This window comes from Physeter macrocephalus, chromosome 5, assembly GCF_002837175.3.
Source record: "Physeter macrocephalus isolate SW-GA chromosome 5, ASM283717v5, whole genome shotgun sequence".
NCBI lineage: Eukaryota > Metazoa > Chordata > Mammalia > Artiodactyla > Physeteridae > Physeter > Physeter macrocephalus.
This window is the reverse complement of record NC_041218.1, coordinates 47,623,018-47,644,234: the sequence shown is the minus strand read 5'-3', so window position 1 is coordinate 47,644,234 and position 21,217 is coordinate 47,623,018. Positions and strand designations below refer to the sequence as shown.

Below are 21,217 nucleotides of genomic sequence, written 5' to 3'. Positions count from 1 at the left end.
TGCCTTCCTGTCCATGGGAGGATTCCAGAACTATCTTAGAAGTTGGGCATTACCTCCGATGGTGTTCCCTGGTTCCTTCAGGTGTGTTACTACTGTTATCTAGCTAGATAAAAATATTTTGAAGCAAAGCCATACACATCTCTTCCAGTCCTTCTTGCTTCCTTGGCTGCTCAAGAATTACTGACTGAACACTCAGAGTATAAATAATTTATGGGTTTTTTTGTATTTTGCCTTCGTTAATGCAGGTAATAAGATGTTTTTTTAATGGTGCTTATGTGTATCAAATTATGAACAATTAGAAGGCAAAGTCCAGCTCATGGTTCTCAGCCCTATTTGTACATTAGAATTAATAGAAGGACTTAAAAAACAAGCAAACGAAAACACTGATGGAGGGACTTCCCTGGTGGTGCAGTAGTTAAGAATCCACCTGCCAATGCAGGGAACATGGGTTCGATCCCTGGGCCGGGAAGATCCCACATGCTGTGGAGCAACTAAGCCCGTGCGCCACAACTACTGAGCCTGTGCTTGAGCCCACGAGCCACAACTGCTGAGCCCGTGCACCACAACTACTGAAGCCCATGTGCCGTAGAGCCCGCGTGCCACGACTACTGAGCCCACGAGCCACAACTACTGAAGCCCGCGCGCTCTAGGGCCGGCCTGCTGCAACTACTGCGCCCGCGTGCTACAACTACTGAGCCCACGTGCTACAACTACTGAAGCGCGCACTCCTGGAGCCCGTGCTCCACAACAAGAGAAGCCACCGCGATGAGAAGCCCGCGCAGCGCAACAAAGAGTAGCCCCCACTCATCGCAACTAGAGAAAGCTTGTGCGCAGCAATGAAGACCCAAAGCAGCCATAAATAAATACATAAATACATAAATAAATAAATAAATAGTAAAAATTTTTAAATTAAAAACCAGTAAAAAAACATTTCACCAGGGCTTCCCTGGTGGCGCAGTGGTTGAGAGTCCGCCTGCCGATGCAGGGGACACGGGTTCGTGCCCCGGTCTGGGAAGATCCCACGTGCCGCGGAGTGGCTGGGCCCATGAGCCATGGCCGCTGAGCCTGCGCGTCCGGAGCCTGTGCTCCGCAACGGGAGAGGCCACAACAGTGAGAGGCCCGCGTACCACAAAAAAAAAAAAAAATTTCACCAGCGATGAAACGAAGGAACCCAACCTTGTCGTTGCGCCCTAAACTTCAAAAGATGATCACCAAAGAAAAAGACCAGGTTTTTCTGGCAAGAATGAGAAGAGTTCCTAATCCTGCCCTTATTGGGGGAGTTTGCAAAATCCAGAATTCTCATTAAAATCTCAGATTTTGGAAAGAAGATGGGAGAGTTGGACAGGATGAGTAGACATCTCTTTCTTCCTCTGAGTGGGGCTGGTGCGTGCGTGTGTGTGTGTGTGTGTGTAGGTGGAAGGGGATTTTGCTGGAGAGAGATGGGTGAATAAGGAACAGGAACAACCAGCACATCCCTGATTTAAGAGAAAAAGCCACATCCCAAGGGTATTCTCCCCCATGATATAGTAGATAATCTCTCCTCTCCATTCGGAGTTCACACTAGTGCAGGACTTAATATAACTATCAGAAGGCAGAGCAGAGTCCAGTCCCTCCAATAAGAGCCTGTATACACAGCTCTTCCTCCTTCCCCCATGCAGACACACATAGACAAGCAGGGCTCATGTTTGGCTGGTACACACTGGTATGACTGTGCTGGTTATTAAAATATCGAAATGCTTCTATACCAGGAAGTAAATAATCACTCTCTGAAGTGACTCATGCTGCTTTGACCCCAGCCCCTCTCACGAGAACCACCCAACTCCAGACCACCCCACAATCCGGTACCTAAAAGGATAACCTGTGGCCTAACGAGGAGCCTTCAGACCCCTGCCCCAGAGCTGTGGTCAACCTGTTTTCTGCTTATTCAGTATCTGTGTCATGCTAGTTATTAAATATTTTTAAAATCATCCATGCAGGAAAGTATATAGAACACAAGCTCACAGAGGAAGAGAAATAGCTGTCAAATAAGATGGGAAATACGCCAAGGAGAATATACCAACACCATATCAAAGCAGATAAATGGTCTGAACAGACTTGCCCACCTTAAGCATGAGCAAATTTCAATTAAATGGCCTGGTAACCACATAAATATGCTACAGGCAGCAAAGGGAGCAGAGTGGGGAACAGAGGAAACCAATAGGGAAGAAAAGCTAACCTAAGAAACAAAAGTTCCTACAGGTATATTGTGTTCTCAAAGAACATCAAAAGAACAAGAATTCAGTAAAACAAGAGCTCACATATGAGCTGATTAAACAAAATGAGATAAAAGGGCAGATTGCAGAGCTAAGGAAACAACTTGGCCAAAATAACACTATTATAGAACAAATCAATGAATTAGAAATAGCAAGAAACATGGTTGAAAACTGAATTGGTAACATAGAAGAAAAGGCTTGAGATGACTGCAAGTGAATGAAGAATTTAAAAAACCAAGATTAATTCTTGAGAGGACAACTGTAGAAAGAAAAAGGTATTCTAACATTAATTGGTATCCAAAAAAAAGAAAAAAGGAACTAAAAAAGTACTAAAAGGTATAATACAGAAATGTTTTCCTGGAATGAAGGAATGAATCTTCAGATTGAAAAAGTACACTATGTTGTAGGGAATCTTAGAGAAAGCACTTGACACCAAAACGTATCCTGATGAAGTTAATGAACTTAAAGAATGAAGAAAGAATTCCTCAGTGGTTAGGAAGAAACACGAAAGCTTCTCAAACTTCTTTACCACCAGATTCAGAGATTCAGTGACAGGAGGCAATGGAGGAATGTTTCCAAAGTTCTGCGTGGGAAAAAAGAGTGCCTTAAGTATATTTAAAATTTTTTTTTTATTGAAGTATAGCTGATTTACAATGTTTTGTTAATTTCTGCTATACAACAAAGTGGCTCAGTTATACACCTATATACATTCTTTTTTATATTCTTTTCCATTATGGTTTATCCCAGGATATTGAATATAGTTCCCTGTGCTATACAGTAGGACCTTGTTTATCCATTCTATATATAATAGTTTGCATCTGCTAACCCCAAACTCCCAATCCATCCCTCCTCAACGCTCCCTCCCCTTTGGCAACCACAAGTCTGTGCTCTGTGTCTGTGAGTCTGTTTCTGTTTCGTAGACAGGTTCATTTGTGCCATATTTTAAATTCCACATATAAGTGATATCATATGGTATTTGTCTTTCTCTTTCTGACTAACTTCACTTAGTATGATAATCTCTAGTTGTATCCATGTTGCTGCAAAAGGCATTATTTTGTTCTTTTTTATGGCTGAGTAATATTCCATTGCATATATATACCACATTTCTTTATCCGTTCATCTGTCAGTGGGCATTTAGGTTGCTTCCATGTCTTGGCTATTGTGAATAGTGCTGCTGTGAACATAGGGTTGCGTATATCTTTTCGAATTATAGTTTTGTGTGGATATATGCCCAGGAGTGGGATTGCTGGATCATATGGTAATTCTATTTTTAGTTTTCTGAAGATTAGTATATTATTGCCAACCGAGTTGTCAAATATAATGTCAAGTACTCTTAAACATGCAAGAACTCAGAGAATGCAACACCCGTGAGCCCTTCTTAAAGAAACCATTTGATAGGAAAAATGAATCAAATAAAAGGACTGGTGGTGAGCACTGAATTTATATAAAAAACCAAGACCAAACTGGGAATTGTAGTTGTATTGTAGATACAGAATGCAAATATTATAAACCTTGATAATATAACTAATAAATTGAGAGTGGGGAAAGGGAGGTATAAGAGTGCCAATCTCTTATTTTCATAGCAGAGAGCTGATATTGTCTAAAATAAAAAGTTATAAAGTATATATATAATGGTATTTTTTAAAATAAGCTTGAATGGATCTTGAAAGAAATACCTCTTGGGATAAAGAAATATTTAAAGTTTAGTAATGGCTTCAGTTTAGTTTCTTATCCTAAATACAAGCAAACTACCTGAATGCTTTTTTTAAAAATTAATATGATTAGAAATAAATATGAAAAAATAAGTATACATCTATGTTTACAAAAATATCCTCTATTCTTTTAAATCTGTATCTGTGTAAAAAAAAGTCAGGAATGATATTTAACTAAAGTTAATGATGGTTATTTTTAAGTGGGTATTGATGTAGTTTTACTTTTTTCTTTGTAATTTATTATATTACTTGACTTTTGTTTGATAACTATGCTATCTTTTTTTTTTTTTTTTTTTGGCTGTGTTGGGTCTTTGTTTCTGTGCGAGGGCTTTCTCTAGTTGCGGCGAGCGGGGGCCACTCTTCATCGCGGTGCGTGGGCCTCTCACTATCGCGGACTCTCTTGTTGCAGAGCACAAGCTCCAGATGCGCAGGCTCAGTAGTTGTGGCTCACGGGCCCAGTTGCTCCGCGGCATGTAGGATCCTCCCAGACCAGGGCTCGAACCCGTGTCCCCTGCATTGGCAGGCAGATTCTCAACAACTGCGCCACCAGGGGAGCCCAACTATGCTATCTTTTTATTTTAAAATTAGGGCAGGAGGCCCAGTCTAAAACAAGGTTTAAAATCATCGTATAGTGTGAGTGGACCTCTGGCGTATGCTGCCCCTTATAGTGACATTTGCTTTATAACTTCTAGCAAGATACCTTAAAATTTTAACTTAATCTCACCACACTTCCCTTTTCCCCCTGGTTATTTTTCACTCATAAGCCGCTATTTCTTTACTCATATATTATTCATCTAAATATCCCATCTTATACAGCTCATGAGTGTTATATTCTTTGGGGCTAAGGGGGAAAAAATGGAGCATCCAGTATGAGACCTACTGACTTGCCTAGTGCGTCTGAAACATGAAAAAAAATAGAAAAAGAAGCCATTTGGAGTAGCTGACAGTCATCTTACAAGAGGAAGCCAAAAAGACTCAGCAACTTGGGAATTTTGCACATGAATTGGCTGCAGTCCATTGGAGATGCTGAAAGATTTCTTTCTTTGTGCTTCTGGGAGCTTGGAAATGAAACGTCAACCCCTCCCCTGCCCAAGTGAAATTGCTGGTCAATAGAACTGTACTTCAGTATTAGCTTGTGCTGATCAAATTCAGCTTCCAGGGATGGCAGATGCAAGAATGCAGCAGTAACCTGTCTTCAGTAAGCATCTGTTTTCAGGACCATTCAACATTATGTTGGTGGAAACCCACGGGAGCCCTATATTCTATTGTGGCAAGCGTGAGAGCAACTCAGGACCCTCTCTCTGTCACACAGTTTTATAAAATCCCAAATCTTTGACTTGATTAGTATAGAAAGACGATCACAGGATTGTAGAACTGGAAGACTCCTTCATCTGTGGTGCATAATCAGTATCCCAAAAGGTTATCAGGATCCAATCAGGAATTGTACATAATGTGCACAGCACAGTGTCGAGCTCAGCTCCAAAAGTGGTGGTGGTGATAGTAATAGTTGTTGTTATTATTACTGTTTTAACAGGAGGTAAAACTTTGAAGGCCATCATGCCTGGAGTTTTCCTAGCTGAATAAACTTTTTCTTAATTTGGCCACTTGTCCCTGCTCTCACAGAGGATCCAGTGCTGCCTCTAGGGCAGGTCCCCTCCCCGCACTGAATGTCATGCCACCTTCAAAAAGGAGACCTTCACCTAATCCTGTTTCCACGGAAACCGCGGCATTTCCTCTTCTTTGCCTGAGCTCTAGAGCCAGCTGTGATGCTTCATAGCTGTATCCCAGTTGGAGGATTCCAGAAGAAGAGCTCACAGGGCATTAGGGTGGACCTGACACTTTCTATAGGACATTCCCCCTCACCCCAGAGAACATCTAATACATTTTTCTGCCCTAATCTCCTCTCCCCTTGTTCTGGAACACACTCTTATTTCTTTGAGTGACAGCCCATTCACTGCTCTGAGTTCTGGTTGGGCCCCCAGTCACAGTGCCCAGCCCTCTGGCCACAGCATTGGGCATGTGATCCAGAATAGGCCCGTCCTGGGACTTCTCCAGGATCATGTATTTGGACACTGGGAGAGAGTATCCATGTTATGAACTGCATGTTTGTGTCCCCCCAAAATTCATATGTTGAAACCCTACCCTCCGTGGGATGGTATTAGGAGGTGGGGTCTTCTGGAGGTAATTAGGGTTAGATTAGGTCATGAGGATGGGACCTTCCTGATAGGATCAGTGCTCTTGTAAAAGGAAGGCAAGGGGGTCTCTGCCGTGACCAAGAAAGCCCATGTGAGGACATAACCAGGAAGAGGACCCCCACCAAGAACCAACCAGCCTGCCCGCTGATCTTGGACTTGCAGCCTCCAGAACTGGGAGAAATAAACATCTGTTGTTTAACCCACCCAGGCTATGGTATTTTGGAATAGCAGCCCCAGCTGACTAAGACATCCCTTTTCTCTAGGGTTACCAACCTGCGGTGGCATAAGAATGACTCGGTGGCAGCCTGCCTCCCTTGGCTGCATGTGGAGGTCTGAGACAGGAGGGGGTGGATGGGGGCAGCAGAGAGCTGAGGAACGGCAGCACGGAGGGCAGAGAGCCAGAGGATGTGGATAGACGCTGCTGAGTGCTGTGTCAGACCGTGTCTGGGGCGGGTCCACGCCCGCCTCTCCCAGTTGTACAAACCAACACTTCCCCCTGCTTCTGTCACTTGTAACTGAAAGAAGCCTGAGCAATTTTCAAATGAGTCCAAGACATTTGCCTTTGGCCGTATTATCACCTTCTCTCTCAATGCTTTCCGCCTCCGCATGATACGTGGACACAATCTTCTGTGGTTAATAGAAGGAAAATGAGCAATGTGCCTAAATGAGGACCAGCTGAGGGTCCAGTTAAGTCATAACTGCTTGACTCTGCAGCAGCACCAGGACACCGGGCTGAGTCTTTGCTTTCCGTTAGTCTTTACCTCCTTCCTAAATTACAGTAAATGAATCTTCATGTACCACCCAGAACTGTGTGAAGAACTTCACACAAAGTATCTTATTTAACCCTCAGAATAACCCGGAAGTATATGCTGTTATTATTAACTCCATTTATATATGAAGAAACTGAGGCTTAGAAATGCTGCTCTGTCCGCCCAAGGAGCATGCATGTGAGAGGTGGATCTGAGCCGTGAGCCCAGACAGGCTGACTCCAGAGCCCACATCCTCACAACTAAGTGACTGATGTAGGAGAGCAGACACCTGGAGTCGGATCCTAGCTCTGCCATCCCTGCCTGCTGGGCTCTGTGCAAGCTAGTTACTTTCTCTGAGCTTCACTTTCTCCTCTGTAAACCGAGAGAATGAGGTGACACTCCCTGCTTTTGATTTCCTTGCAGGGATTAAATGTGGCAGTGTATGAAAATCCCCTGGCGTGTTACCTTACTCACCTGGACAGGCACAAGCTTGTAGGTATTTTCATCATGGCCTACGTTCGAATTTCCTGGACACCTAGTGGGAGCTCACATTTTGTTCAGATCCTTCTGTACCCTTCTTATCTTCCTGAGCGTGAGGGTAGAAACTGCATGGGACTGGAAAGGACAGATCTGGATTCTGGTTCTGCCCTTGTAATTTACACTCTGGGTCACCGTGGGCAAATCATTTAACCCCTTGAATCTTTATTTCCTTGTCTTTAAGACTGAGATGGCGTTGTTATGAGGAGTATGTGAGATGAACATATCTATAGCACATAGCACTGTGCCTGGCACATGGCAAGTACTAGTTAAGTTGTGGTGGTGGAGTGGTTAAAGAGGTACCTGCTTCTGACATGTAGTTAATTCCTCCTCAGCTCACTCTAATTGCACGTAGACAGAAAGGAAGTTACATTCTCAGGAAGGACATCTTTAGATGTTCATAAATGTCATCACTTATACTTAAGGCTTTTTCTTTTAAGTTTCTTATAGTTATTTGTTTTAATCTGCTAAATATTCAGGATTGGTAGGAGAGGAAGTTTCTTTTAAAAGAAAATTATTTAAAATATCTTATGTTTTAGAAAATAAGATGTTTAATCACACACCAAAAGTGAAATCTATCTAATATAGCCCCGTGCCGGTCCCTGCATTGTAAAACTGAGTTCTATTGACAGAAGTCTCCACAACCAGGCAGAAAGTAAAATACTGCAAACAAGTGAATACCTATGGTGTGCAAGGCACCATGATAGGTGCCTTGCAGACATAGGAATGAATCATACACACCCTGCACTCCAGGAATTTTCAGTCTAGGAATGGAGATAAGACATGTTCTTGAATTACTTTCTTATAAAAACAGAATGTAATACAAGCTCTACAAAAAGTGTAAACAGAATGCTTCAGGATCCCAGAGGGGAGAGTGTGTCCTTTTAGTTGAGGGCATAGCACAAAGGCTCCCTAGAGGGAGTGGCAATGAAGTGGAAGCATAAAGAACGTCATACCAAAAGAGTGCAAAAGCACTCTTTTGCTTGCAAGTGACCAAAGACCTAACAAACACTATCAACCAACTCAGCCTCATTGACATTTGTAGAAAACTGCATCCATTTACAAAATACAAGTTCTTTGCAAGTACACATGGAACATTCACCAAGCTAAACCATGTGCTAACCATAAAACAAAATCATTGACTTGAAGAAAGATTCTGGGAAGATGGGAATGGCAACAGTATAATTTTTCAGTCTCTGAATTTCCACATAAAAACAGACAGAACAACCAGAGAGCAAAACCAAAAATTCATGAACATCTTTTGCTACAAAACTAGGTATTTTAGTTTGCTAGGGCAGTAGCAAATTACCACAAACTAGTTGGCTTAAAGCAACAGAACTGGGGCTTCCCTGGTGGCGCAGTGGTTGCGCGTCCGCCTGCCGATGCAGGGGAACCGGGTTCGCGCCCCGGTCTGGGAGGATCCCACGTGCCGCGGAGCGGCTGGGCCCGTGAGCCATGGCCAATGGGCCTGCGCGTCCGGAGCCTGTGCTCCGCAACGGGAGAGGCCGCAACAGAGGGAGGCCCGCATACCACAAAAAAAAAAAAAAAAAAAAAAAAAAAAAAACAACAACAGAACTTTATTCTCTCAGTTCTGGAGGCTAGAAGTCCAAACTCAAAGTGTTGGCAGGGTTGTGCGCTCTCTTCTTAGCTTCTGATGTTTGTCAGCAATCCTTGTGTTCCTTGGCTTATGGCAGCATCCCTCCCATGCCTGCCTTTATCTTTAAGTGGCTGTCTTCCCCTTGTTTCTCCAAATCTCTCTCTCCTTACTATAATACCAGTCATTGGATTTAGGGCCCACCCTAACTCTATATAACCTCATCTTAACTTGATTATATCTGCAAAGACCCTGTTTCCAAATAAAGTCAGATTCACAGCTGCCAGGAATTAGGATTTAAACATATCTTTTGGAGGGACACAATTCAACCTGTAACACTGGGTGGCATTATACCTAACAGTATGAATGAATGTTTCCCCCGCCCCGCCAAAGATCAGGAACAGGTAAGGATGTTTGTTCTAACCACACCACTTCCATTCGTTATTGAAGTTGAGGTTCTAGCCAGTGCAGTAAGGCAACAAAAGAAGTAAAAGTATACAGATTGAAAAGAAAGAAGTAAAACCTTTTATTTGCAAAGGATGTATATCTTCAGCAGAAAACCCTAAGAACTCTACAAAGACAACTAGAGCTAATAGCTGAATATAGGATGTTTGCAGGAGACAAGATCAGTATAGAAAAATAAGTCGTATTTCTACATACTAGCAAAAAACAATTAGAAAATGAAATTTGAAAAGCAGTGCCATTTAAAATAGCATAAAAAATCAAGAATAAATTTAATAAAATATGTATAAAACCTCTACACGGAAAACTATAAGATATGTCTGAGACAAGATATAGAAGACCTAAAATAAATTTTTAAAGTTATACCATGTTTATGGGTTAGAAGATCTGATATTGACAGGATGCCTCCGATGTGTGTGTGTGTGTGTGTGTGTGCGTGTACGTGTGTGTTTATCACGGCACAAAGCAATTCCTTCACATCAGCTGGGTTTCCTACAATTCAACTCAATTCAATTCAATTCTGACATTATCTACCTAGAGAAAACGTCAAATTCCACAGGTTAAGGGCTCAGTCCTGCAAGACTACCCTCCCCTGACTTCAGATGCCAATCACAAGTCCAGATTGTTACCTGTGCCTCTCACTGACTACAACCCCATTCTTGGGTTCAATTAACTTGCTAAATTAGTTCACAGAACTCAGAGAAACATTTTACTTACACTTACCAGTTTATTATAAAAGGATATAACTCAGGAACAGCCAGATGGAAGAAATGCGATATATTTCTTATTATAAATCACAGTATCACAATGTCATTTCTTCCAAAATTGATCTAAAGATTCAGTGTAATCCCAGTAAAAATACTAGCATGTAGATATGATTCCAAAAGCATGAGCAGCAACACCAATAACAAATAAATAAATTGAACTTCATCAAAGTAAAAAACTTTTGTTCATCAAAGACATTGTCAAGAAAATGAAAAGCTAAACTACAAAATAGGAGAAAATATTTGCAAACCGTATACCCGATAAGGGACTTGTATCCAGACTATAAATAGAACACATAACTCAATAACAAAAAGACAACCTGATTTTAAAAATAGGCAAAAGAGAAATAGCCGTTTCTCCAAAGAAGATATATAAATGGCCATTAAGAATGTGAAAAGATACCCAACGTCGTTAGTCATTAGAGAAATGTAATGAAAGCAACAATGAGATATCACTTCACACCTATTAGGATGGCTATAAGGAAAAACAAACAAAAAAACATAACAAGGAGTGGAGAGAATATGGAGAAATTGAAACCCTTGTACATTACTGGTGGGAATGTAAAATGGTGCCGGTGCTGTGGAAACAGTTTGGTAGTTTCTCAAAAAAAACTGAACATAGAATTACCATAAGACCCAGCATTCCACTCCCAAGCGTAGACCCAAAGGAATTGAATGCAGGGACTTGAACAGACACTTGTATGCCAATATTCGTTGCAGCCTTATTCACAATAACCAAAAGTGGAAATAACCCAGATGTCTATCAATACATGAATTGGTAAACAAAATGTCGTCTGTACAGACAATGGATTATTCAGCCATAAAAAAAAAAAGGAGGGCTTCCCTGGTGGCGCAGTGGTTGAGAGTCCGTCTGCCGATGCAGGGGATACGGGTTCGTGCCCCGGTCCAGGAGGATCCCACGTGCCGCGGAGCGGCTGGGCCCATGAGCCATGGCCGCTGAGCCTGCGCGTCCGGAGCCTGTGCTCCGCAACCGGAGAGGCCACAACAGTGAGAGGCCCGCGTACCGCCAAAAAAAAAAAAAAAAAGGGAATGATGTTCTGATACATGCTATAACATGGACAAATCTTGGAAACATTATACTAAACGAAGTAAACCAAACACAAAAGAACAAACATTGTACTACATTTACGTGAAATATCTAGAGTAAGCAAATTTAATAGAGCCAGAAAGTAGATTAGAGATTACCAGGGCCTGGGAGGAAGGGTAATGGGGAGTTATTGCACACTGGTTACAGAATTTCTGTTTGGGATGATGAAAATGTTTCAGAACTAGATATTGGTGATGTTTGTACTACATTATGAATGTACTTAATGCTTACTTAAACGTGATTAAATGGCAAATTTTATATTACATATATTTTTCACAATTTTTTAACTTAATAAAGCAATATACCAAAAATCATTGCATGAATTCTATACTTTGAATTGCATACTTGAATTTTACTCTTGACTTGTAAACTTTAAATGGGTGAATTGTGTGGTATATGGGTTATAGCTCAATAAACCTGTCTAAAAAATACCAGTAGGATTTTGCAGAAATTGATGAACTAATTCTAAAATTTATGTGAAAATGTACAGGGCCTAGAATAACCAGAGGAATCTTGAAAGTTAACAAAGTTGGAGGACTTACTTTAGCTAATTACAAGACTTTCTATAAAGCTGTAGTAATTAAGATGGTATGGTATAAAGACTCAAGGAACAAGAGAGAGTTCAGAAATAAACCCACATTTATATAGTCAATTAATTTTTGGTCAAAATATCAAAGAAGTTCAATGATGAATGGCAGATCTTTTCAACAAAATGTGCTGGAACAACTGCCTATCTATACAGGAAAAAAAAATGAACCTCAACCCATACCTTACACCACACAAAAAATAATTCAAGATCACACAACTGAACGTAAAAGTTTTAAAAGTCTAAAGGTTCTATGAGGAAACTTAGGGCACTATCTTTGTGAATTTGGAGCAGACAAGGTTTCAAACGTATGTAAATCATATTTAAATTTTAAAAGTTATTAAAAACAAACGAACAAACATGTTCTAAGGAACAACAGCGTTAAAACAGCAGGGCCGGCCTTCCCTGGTGGCGCAGCGGTTGCGCGTCCGCCTGCCGATGCAGGGGAACCGGGTTCGCGCCCCGGCCTGGGAGGATCCCACATGCCGCAGAGCGGCTGGACCCGTGAGCCATGGCCGCTGAGCCTGCGCGTCCGGAGCCTGTCCCCCGCAACGGGTAGAGGCCACAGCAGAGGGAGGCCCGCATACCGCAAAAAAAAAAAAAAAAAAAAAAAAACAGCAGGGCCAACGTTACAAGGTCAGAAGAGCCAGACCAAAATGGTAAGTTCAAAAACATGAATTCCCTCAAATCAGTTAGAAAATATGCAAAACACAATAGAAAAAGTTACAAAGGCAATGACTAGATAATTCACAAATGAAGATATAAAAATGGCTCAAAAAAAGGGGGTGGTGAGCATGGTTTCGTATGTTTACTGGACATTCAGGGTTCTTCCTCCTGATACTGCTTATTCATACTTTTTGTCATTTTTCTCTTAGGCTGTTTATCTTTTTTTAAAAATTCTGGTTATATTGGTCATATGAGTAGCAAATATTTTTAATTCTGGTTATATTGGTCATATGAGTAGCAAATATCTTCTCTTGGTTGGTGGCTTGTCTTTTCACTTTGTATCTCATGGCTTTTGTTATAAAACAAGTTTTTAATTTTAATATAATCAAATTATCATTTTTCCTTTATGATTAGTGCTTGTTGTGTTTGGTTTAGAAAATAATTCCATATACAAATATCACCAGAACATCATTGATATTTTTCCCAATAATTTTATAATTTTTCACCTTTAGGCCTTTAAAATCATCCAGAAATTGTATATGAGGTGTGGTTTGGATTAATGTTATCTTTTCCTTATGGATAGCCACTGGTCTTAGCACCACTGGGGCTATCCTTTTCCTGTAATTTAAATGCCACCACTATCATATATACATGAGTTTAATACTAGACTCTGTTCTATTCCATTTGCTTCATTGTCTCTCTCTGGACCAATACCACACTGTTCTTTAAAGAAAGTGATGATCTGTTGGACTCAGTTTCCTCCACTACACACACACACACACACCCCTTGTGTTTCCTCTTAAAAAGAGTTTTGGCTATTCTTCATCCTTTAATCTTCTGTAAGAATTTCAGGATAATCTTCTCAAGTTCTGAAAAATATCTTGTTAGAATTTTTATTATAATCATACTAATAGACTGATTTGGAGAGAAACTGCCGTTGCTACAAAATTACATCTTCCCATCAATAAATATGGTTTATATTTCCATCTATTTTGGTATTCTATGTTCTTCAATAAAGTTTAAAAAGAAATTTTTTAATACATAAAGTTTTATAATTTTAGTGATAAAAATCTTGTGCATTTTTTGTTGTATTTATTCCTAGTACCTTACATTTTAGAGTTGCCTTTGAAAATATATCTTTTTTTTTTTTTTTTTTTTTTTTTTTTTTTGCGGTATGCGGGCCTCTCACTGTTGTGGCCTCTACCGACACGCAGGCTCAGCGGCCATGGCTCATGGGCCTAGCCACTCCGCGGCATGCGGGATCCTCCCGGACCGGGGCACGAACCTGCGTCCCCTACATCGGCAGGCGAACTCCCAACCACTGCGCCACCAGGGAAGCCCGAAAATATATCTTTTTAAAAAATTACATTTTATAATTTTTGTTGCTGGTGAACAGCAGTGTTACTGATTTTACATATCTGTTTTGCCTTCAATAACCTTGATTAAACCCTTATTTTTAGTAGTTTGTAGATTCTTTTGTATTTCTTAGTTTTTCCTTTTCAATCTTTATAATTTTTATTTCTTTTTCTTATATTATCACACTAGTGAAAAACCCTAGTACAATGCTGAATAGAAGTGGTGATAGAACAAATCTCCATTGTGTTCCTGATCTGAAAGGGAATGCCTTCAGCATTTCACCATTATGTATAATTTTTGCTGTGTAATTTTGAAAATTGCTATAATTTTTGTAGCTACCATTTGCCAGGCTAAGGAATTTGCTTTCTACTCTAGTTTGCTATGGATATTTGTGAAACAAGGTTGAATATTATCAAAAGTTTTCCTACATTTATTGAGATGATCATATGGTTCTCTCCTTTAACCAGTTAATATAATAAATCTTCTTAATAGACTCTCTAATTTTAATCATCTTTGCATTCCTAAGATGACTCCAACTTGGTAATGATATATTTTTAATAGGCATTTCTGGATTCATGTGACTAAATTTTATTTAGGATTTTTTTTTAACATCTTTATTGGAGTATAACTGTTTTACAATGGTGTGTTAGTTTCTGCTTTATAACAGAGTGAATCAGTTATACATATACACATGTTCCCATATCTCTTCCCCCTTGCGTCTCCCTCCCTCCCATCCTCCCTATCCCACCCCCTAGGTGGTCACAAACCACCTAGCTGATCTCCCTGTGCTATGCGGCTGCTTCCCACTAGCTATCCACCCTACGTTTGGTAGTGTATATATGTCCATGCCACTCTCTCACTTCGTCACAGCTTACCCTTCCCCCTCCCCATATCCTCAAGTCCATGCTCTAGTAGGTCTGTGTTTTATTCCCGTCCTACCCCTAGTCTCTTCATGACATTTTTTTTTCTTAGATTCCATATATATGTGTTAGCATACGGTATTTGTTTTTCTCCTTCTGACTTACTTCACTCTTTATGACAGACTCCAGGTCTATCCACCTCATTACAAATAACTCAGTTTCATTTCTTTTCATGGCTGAGTAATATTCCATTGTACATATGTGCCACATCTTCTCTATCCATTCATCTGTTGATGGACACTTAGGTTGCTTCCATGTCCTGGCTATTGTAAATAGAGCTGCAATGAACATTTTGGTACATGACTCTTTTTGAATTATGGTTTTCTCAGGGTATATTATTAAGGATTTTTGCATCTATATTTGGAAGTGAGATTAGCCTTTATTACTTTCTCATACCTTCCTTATCTGATTTTGCCATCAGAATTATTTTACTTCATAGAATGAGGTGAGCAGTGTTCCCTCATTTTGTATTCACTGGAACAGTTTGTTTCAGAAAACAATGATCTGTTCTCTGAAGTTTGTGTCTGGTAAAGTCTTCTGGGCTTAATGGGCTGTTTTATTCTTTCTTTCTTCCTTTTCTTTCTTGTTAAGAGAGGAAGGTGGATTTTAAAACTCCTGGTTCAAGTTATAAATCTAAGCCAAAATTATATTTCTTTTTGAGTGGTTTTATTAAGTTGTATTTTTCTAAGAAACCATGCATTTTGTGTATATTTTCAATTTACTGGTTATGAGTGTCAAGTACAACTGTGCAAAAGTAACCCTGAGAGCTTACTCTGGGTAGACGGGACAAGAAGCCAGCTACGCCTGTACCACCTTCTCCTAGAGGGAGGGATCACACCCAAAATCAGCTTCCCACTGGATCAGTATCTCCCTTCCTTTGGCAGGAGCACCTGCAGCTTCCCACAGCCCACACCCCCAACCCCAGGTTTCCAGGTGCTGGGCCACTGGCTTTCTCAGCAGCTGCTATAAACATCAACCACTTGAACCCAGATCACTCTGCCAAGCAGTCGTTTGCCTCCCACTGACACACGCTCAGGTCCTGACATGACTGTCCATGCAGTGATGGGAAGACAATGAACCACATTTCTCGTCTCTTCTGCTGACCCTTGTGTTGTAGGTTTCCCCCAATAGGGCCTGTTCCTTATCTCAAACTGTGTCACGTTGTGGACGTCATCCTGAGCCCAGAGAACTTTCAGGTGGTGACAGTGAAGGAACTTGTACAGCAGTAGTACACAATAGTTCTTAGTATTAGGTTTACACCTCCACTGTTTATAGTTTATATCCTATGTGTCACTCCTAACTATTTGTTTGTGCCTCCTCTACCCTCCCCAGGCCCCATGTCTCTAGATCAAGCGCCCTAAAGGTTTGCCATGGTTCTGTTTTACTTTCATTTTGGAATAATTTCAGATTTATAGGAAAGTGGCAAAGTTAATACAGAATTCCTGTTTTATTATCACCCATCATCCCTAATGTTAGTACAAAGATTACTCAGACTTTACCAATTTTTTCATTGTGTTCCTTTTCTGTTCCAGGATTCTGTTTCAGGATCCAATCCAGGATAGCACATTGCATTTGTCTCATCTTATTTAATTTTTCAAAATGCAATCATATTTACATACCATAAAGTTCACTCATTTAAAGTGCACAATTAAATGGTTTTTATCATATTTACAGAGTTACATAGTCCTCACTATAATCTAATTTAAAAAAATTTTCATCACCCTCAAAAATAACCCTGTGCCCATTAAGCAATCATTCCCCATTCCTCCATCCTCCAGCCCTTGGGAACAAGTAATCTGCTCTTCGTCTCCATGGATTTTCCTGTTCTGAATCTTTCATATAAATAGAATTATACAATATTTGGTCTTTTATGACTGGCTTCTTTCACTTAGCATGTTTTTGAGATTCATCCATATTGTAGCATACATCGGTACTTTATTCGGATTTATTTATTGCTGAAAAGTATTCTGTTGTATGGATGTGCCACATTTTGTTTATCCATTCACCAGTTGATGGGCATTTGGATTGTTTCCATTTTTTGTCTGTTATGAATAATGCCGCTATGAATATTTGTGTACCAGTATTCGTGTGGACAAACGTTTTCATTTCTCTTGGATATATATCTAAAAGCAGAATTGCTTGGTCCTATGGTGACTGGTAACTCCATATTTGACCTTAAGCTGTTTTCTAAAGTGGTTGCATCATTTTCTGATTTACCAGCCATTAATGAGGGTTACAATTTCTCCACATCTTCACCAACACCAGTTATTATTATTCTTTTATTACTATAGCCATCTTAGTGGGTGCACAGTGGTATCTCATCATTTTGATTTGCAAATAATTTGATTTCCCTAATGACTAATGATGTTGAGCATCTTTTCATATGCTTACTGGCCATTTGTATATCTTCACTAGAGAAATGTCTATTCAAATCATTTGCCCAATTTTAATTGAGTTATTTATTTTTATATTATTGAGTTGTAAGAGTTCTTTATATATTCTGGGTACAAGTCCCTTTCCAGATATATGACTTTAAAATGTTTTCTTGCAGTCTGTGGATTGTCTTTTCACTTTTTTGGTGTTATCACTTGAAACTCAGAATTCTTTAATTTTGATAAAGTCCAATTTATCAAAATTTTTATTTTATTGCTTGTGCTTTTGGTATGGTATCTAAGAAGTCATAGTCTAAAATCATGAAGATTTACTCTTATGCTTTCATCTAAGAATTTTATATTTTTAGATCTCTGATCCACTTTGAGTTAATTTTTTACATATAATGTAAGATAGGGGTCCACTTTCATCCTTTTTCATGTGGATATCTAGTTGTCCCAGCACCATCTGTGGAAAAAACTATTCTTTCCCCATTGAATTTTCTTGGCATGTTTGTTAAAAATTGAATGACCATTAATATAACAGTTTATTAATGCCACACTATCTTGATTTCCAGAGCTTTGTAGTAAATTTTGAAATTGGAAAGAGTAAGTCCCCCAACTTCATTCTTTTTTTTTTAAGATTTATTATTTATTTATTTATTTATTTTTGTCTACGTTGGGTCTTAGTCGCAGCACGCGGGATTTTCCTTGAGGCATGCGGCATCGTTCATTGCGGCGTGCAGGCTCTTCGTTGTGGTGCGCGGGCCTCTCTCTAGCTGTGGCGTGGGGGTTTTCTCTTCTTTGGTTGTGACGCGCAGGCTCCAGGGCGCGTGGGCTCTGTAGTTTGCGGCACACGGGCTCTAGTTGAGGCACACGGGCTCAGTAGTTGTGTCACGTGGGCTTAGTTGCCCTGCAACATGTGGGATCTTAGTTCCCTGACCAGGGATCAAACCCACATTGTAAGGCAGATTCTTTACCACTGGACCATCAGGGAAGTCCCCCCAACTTCATTCTTTTTCAAGATTGTTTCAGCTATTCAGTGTCACCTTATTTTAACTTTTTAAAAACAACTTTTTTTTTTAATTATTCATTTCTGTTTTGATTTTTACTATTTCCTAGCTTCTGCTTTTTGGGGTTTGTCATATTCGTTTTACAACTGAAAGGTGGACGTTTCTCTTATTACTTTTCAGGCTTTCTTCCTTTCTAATGTATGCAATTAAGGTCATAAGTGACTCAAGGTCTGCTTTGGCTGCATCCCACATGTATTATTATGTGTTATTGTCATTGTCCTTTAGTGATAAATATGTATTTATTTCCCTTAAAGTCTCTTTCTTGACAAAGAAACTATTTAGAAGTGTGCTTTTAATGTTTTTTTGAGTTATCTTGTTAACTAATTTCAAATTGTAGTACATTGTATTCAGAAAACCTTGACTTTTTTGGTATATACTGAGTCATGTAAATTGTGTTGTTCAAATCTTCCATATTCTATTTTTGCCTGCCACATTCTAAGTGTGAATTTGTCCATTTTTACCATGTCATTCTGTCAATTATGCTATATTATTTGGTGCTTAGAACATCAGAACTGTTGAATATTCCTGGTGAATTGTTCATGTTTTCATTTTGCAATGACCTTCTTTATCTAAAAAATTTTTTAAATTTCAAAGTCTTTCTTGTCTAATATCAACATAATTACTGTCTTCTGGCCTCTGTTGTTGCTACTGAGTATGTGCTCTTAATTTTTAAAAAATGTGTATTTACCTGGTATAAATTTTTTGCTATTTCATTTTTTTTTAGTGTTTCTGAGTTATTAGATTTTAAGTGTCCTTGTTATGAACAGCATATGGCTGGGTTTTTGTGTCTGATATCTGAGTCTATTTTTAAATTCATGGATTTAGTATATAAACATATATATATTATATATTATATTCAGAATATATTATATATATACTGATACAATATATAACTATGTCTCTATCTATCCACTTCCATCTCTCTGTTTATAGATCGTGATATAGTTTGATAGGCAGTCTTCTAAGCACTTTACATATATTAACACATTTAATCCTCACAACACCCCATTGATGTAAGTACCATTAATATTCCCACTTTATAGAGGAGGGACCTGAGGCACAGAAATATTAAGTGACTCACCCCAATTGACATGATTGTGAAAAGCAGATAGAACATTACAGAGGAGATAATCCTGGAAATTCTAAGAGGCAGGCAAGGTCAAAGGATGGAAGGCATTCTTGGGAGACCAGGGTTTTCAGCTTACAGTAATCAAATCAAGCTAATAGGTGGTACCATCCAGCTAATGGGTGATAGGGCTGGGATTTGAACCTAGCAGTTTAGCTCCAGATTTTGTACTTGTAACTGTCATGCATAGTGCCTTTCATAGGACTTGTTCTTTTTTTGGGTGTTTTGGGTTTTTTTAACAAACACTTTTTTTTTTTTTAATTATTTATTTATTTATTTTGGGCTGCGTTGGGTCTTCGTTGCTCCATGCGGGCTTTCTCTAGTTGCAGCAAGCAGGGGCTACTCTTCGTTGCAGTGCGTGGGCTTCTCACTGCGGTGGCTTCTCTCATTGCAGAGCACGGGCTCTAGGCGCGCGGGCTTCAGTAGTTGTGACTCACAGGCTCAGGCTCAGTAGTTGTGGTGCACAGGCTTAGTTGCTCCGCGGCATGTGGGATCTTCCCGGACCAGGGCTCGAACCCATGTCCCCTGCATTGGCAGATGGATTCTTAACCACTGTGCCACCAGGGAAATCCCTTGGTGTTTTAATTACATCGTTCAGGCCTTTTAAGACTTTTAAAGGTGATTATTTTACATTCTCTTTCAAATTGTCATTCTAGATGTGTCACATATATACAGTGGAATACTACATCAGATCATGCCACTCCTGTACTCAAACAAACAAACAAACAACAACAAAAACAAATTGTCATTCTATTATGCAGAGTTTTAGGGAATCTTTTGGTGCTATTTATTGTGTCTGCTGACTCTCATGGAGGATTTTGTCCTTCTGTATTTCATCATTTTTGTTTGTGAGCTCCTCTTTAGAGAAGGCTGTTTTTCTGTGAGACTCCCCTGTGGCCTGGACTTGGGGTGTATCTCTCAAGAGCTCTGCGTTTGCTACGGAGAGATCACCATATCTGGACCAAGTTTTTGGTCATTTTATCACCTTGGAGGTCAGTTAGAATCATGGTTCCCGGATCATCTGCAAATTTAAACCTCCAAAGTTGGAGTAGAAACAAACCTGGAGATTTTGTTTCTCAGATGGACATTTTTCCCACCCAGAGAAAAGCATACAAATACCTTTTTGTCTCTATGCCAGTGGATTGATATTTTTCCTAATCTACTCTTTCAGTGAGAGTACAACCCTTTAAAAACTGCTTTATTCAGGGATCCAGGCCCCAATCCCACTTGCAGCAGCATCTCACATCCTTGCCACTAGCTTTCCTATTTCTAACTGACACACCTGGGCCTTCCCTTCTCCCTTACTAGTTCACTCAGGGATTTAAAATAACTTTTGCTATATTTTATCAAGCATTTCTAGGCAATGTGGCAGGAGAGCTTTCAGATTATCATTTCCCCTCATCTTATCTTATGAGATTGGAAGTCCCATTTCACCCTTTAAAAAAGGATGATGTTAATTATTTTCTCTTGATAAGAATAATGAAAAATTGGCCACGTGTTAAAATGTTAGGAGGAAAATGTAAACTACCCATGATACCACTACCTAGAAGTGATCACTGTTTACTGCTTCCATCTTTTATTCTTTTTTTTTTAACAACTTTATCGGAGTATAATTGCTTTACAGTGGTGTGTTAGTTTCTGCTTTACAACAAAGTGAATCAGTTATACATATACATATGTTCCCATATCTCTTTCCTCTTGCGTCTCCCTCCCTCCCACACTCCCTATCCCACCCCTCTAGGTGGTCA

The 21,217-nt window shown here is 39.7% G+C and overlaps 1 protein-coding gene across 1 annotated transcript in view; it reads left to right on the top strand.

The window, feature by feature from the left end:
* The window catches only part of PLEKHA8 (pleckstrin homology domain containing A8), a 114,467-nt gene that overhangs the window by 81,917 nt on the left and 11,333 nt on the right, over window positions 1–21,217 (top strand). The gene's annotated exons all lie outside the window — the stretch shown is intronic.